Source organism: Fragaria vesca, linkage group LG2 (genome assembly GCF_000184155.1).
Source record: "Fragaria vesca subsp. vesca linkage group LG2, FraVesHawaii_1.0, whole genome shotgun sequence".
Lineage (NCBI taxonomy): Eukaryota > Viridiplantae > Streptophyta > Magnoliopsida > Rosales > Rosaceae > Fragaria > Fragaria vesca.
This window is the reverse complement of record NC_020492.1, coordinates 21,765,455-21,768,704: the sequence shown is the minus strand read 5'-3', so window position 1 is coordinate 21,768,704 and position 3,250 is coordinate 21,765,455.

Here is a 3,250-nt window from a genome sequence, read left to right as displayed (position 1 = left end):
AGTTGAAAAATAATGTCCAGTCAGCAACTTAACCACTGATTTGGACGGCGACTTAACGGATGGACCTAATTGTGTGACATTGGATAGTTAATGGAGTAATCGATTGAAATTGAAAGTTAATGGAGTAAACTGTCGAGCGCATAAAAGCTGATGGAGTGACCAATAATTTCTCCTATTTTTTATAGTACTTTTTCGTTTTGAATTCCAAGCTAAGTTGAATGTTTTTGAATATGACCTTGAGCTAGCTAGACTGGACTTGTAGAGTTGTAGTCATATAGAAGTTCTAGATCGTATGATCATTGTTTCACCTGTGTTGATATTAATTACAAGCTCACAAAATACTATAACGCAAATGAACCGAGTGCCGTACTAAGACTATTATTTCGAAGAATAAGTTATGAAGCGAATGATTACGAGACGTTTCATCAAGTACATTATTTTTTCGCTATGAAAATTGACAATGTAAAATTTGTATTGTGATCGAACCCGATATAATTGAAGAGCATAATCACAAGGTAATGTATTGAACTATGAACCATGAAACAACGCAAGGATGGTTTAGAAATTGTTGTTGATTATCTAGTTGGATCTATGAAGGACCAGAGCACAGTGGCGGAGGGAGAAAATTTTCGCTATGGGGGCACATAAAGAAACCAAACAGGAAATAACTACTGATTAACGAGCACAAAATTTCAGTTTTTTTTGTTGTTTTTTCGTAAAGGAAATTTCAGTTTTAAATATCAAAATTTGTCCAATTCAATTCATTTTTTGGTCTCCACTTGCAATCACTGCATTTAAGGGTATGATTGATCAAGCACCAACTCGAATTGAAGCTCAAATTCTGGTAGTGTTGCAATTCGTACAATGTAGTAAAACCCAATTGAACGAGATAGGTAATATAGGCAGAGTTGAAATATTCAGGTAGAATTGAGGGTAACATGCAGACGAAAAATCTGAGGATTTCATGGGTACGTAATAGCAAGTTCTCGTCGTCGCTAGTGGAGTTGAATTTGGGAATGAAGATACTAGAATCAAGTTTTGGATCGGGAAGGACATTTAGTTTAAGTGTAAAAAATTTGACGGTCTGAGGAGCTAGTCTCCTATAATGATGGGTATGAAAAAGAAAAAGAGGAGAGAGATGTTCTCTCTTTTTTTCTTTTTTTTTTTCTATGAGAAGAGAGAGATATTCTTTAATTAATTTATCAAAATGACAGTATGTTAGTCAAAATGAATACTTCGACTCATATATATGGTTTTTGTTGTGTTATTTTAAAGTTTTGTTGATGAAATGTCGTTAGAAAGTCAAGAAATCATAAGGTTGCACGGCTAGTTCTCATATTTTTGTGAGAGCATATTGCATCACAAAACCAGATGTCAAAATTCCATTAAAACACGGCCCCACTCGTCTTTAATCGGCTCCGCCAATGCCACAGCATATGATATTTGCCAAAAACACAAAACCATGTGGCTTCTTGTCGTCATCTATAACCAACCAACTCTCGCTTTCACCGTTTTTGTATTATCTATCGACCAACTGTCGTTGTAATCCTTCCTCCTGCCTTTTCCAACAATAAAAATAAATTTTTTAATGATGACGTAACTATAATTTGAGATTATCTTTATGCGTATAGTATTCTTATACAAACCTGTATGCGTCTACGTATGCAGTATTTTGTCTCCTTAATCTCGTGTTTAACATAATCAATTCTCTTAATCAGATAGTAGGCTGGGGCCCCACTAATCAAGGAGATTCACATTCCCGCGGTTCGTATCCAACCTTTTGCCTCCAAATTCCAGCTATCATCATGCAAGCAGCTTTTTCGGTTCCACGACCAGAATGGAATGTTGGCACCTCACGCGCCTCTTCCGTGCTTCGTTCCATCCTATTATTTAAAGGCACGCGATGTTCCGGAAAGGAAGTAAAAGCATGAAAGGGCGGGTCGATCAGAACCATCTAAATTCTGATAGTTACTGACACAGTGACACGTGTTCGTTCTTGACTTTGCTTCTATATTACGCGTAACGGAGCATGTCCGCAGTGAAATGTATATTATATGGAAATGATATGTGCACTTCATATGTCACTTCTTACACTCTTTCTAATCGATCAACTATCAATTATCTTCACTAAATCCAAATTTTAAGTGCAAGATTTCTAACGAACTCTCTTATTATCTGAATAATTCATTTCAATTTTTGCTCTGCATGTTGAAGGATGGAAATTTTGAATTTGAACCGTAGCAAAAATATCATAAATGTAACAACTTATGAAACTATCTAGTGATCAACACATTTGGTTAGAGTAATGGATTATTGTAACAAATTACTTCTACAAGTAGTTTATAAAGCAACAATGAGGTTGTGTCTAAAAGCTGCTATCGGTGACCTGTTATTTTTTTTTTTTTAAACTAGTTTTTTGGGTTTACCAGACACTATTTAATCTAAAAGTTCAAGTAAAAGTTGATTTTTTTTTTTATTAAAAGTGAAGCTATACCAAATAGGACATAAGCCCAACTTTTATCAATCGATACAGAAAAAAAATGGTTCTTCTACAATATCACCAACACATATGTAACATAGTATCCATATCATCGTTATAAACTCCTTTTGTAACGGTTTTTGGTAATTTAACATGCCTATGTTAAATTTAAAATAACCAAAAGCTAAGGTTGACCGAAGATTGAAGACTTTGATCTAGTTATCCTAATCTTGAATTCAAACATTTCTATTTGCAAATTATGTATTTATAAGTATTTGTAATAACTAAAATACCATATTTCCTCTAGTAAAAGATATGACACTTGACATTCACAAGTCATCTACCATATAGTAAACCAAAACCAAAAACCATATAGTAAGCCATCTGTTTCTCTTCGTAATCTTCTAGATATTTGTTGGTATGTCTATTTCAATATGGACACTACAGTACCTAACCCCATAACCAAAAACCAAAACCCAGGGCAAGTAGGTACAAGAACAAATAGTTAAAAAAACTAATCTTAATCAAATACATAATAACTCATTATACCTGGTCCCCATGATTAATTAGTCACTAAGCCATGTTCTTCTTCTTCTCCCATCCACCCCAAAAAAGTTAAAAAAAAAAAAAAAAAAAAAAACAAAATACAACTACCACTCTCCTATCCCTTTCACTATTACTTAGCTTTGAGTGTGTGAATGTATAAACTTGCAGCTCTAGTCTGGTAAGCTCTTCCTTCTCTCTCTCTCTCTCTCTCTTCCTCTTCCAGCA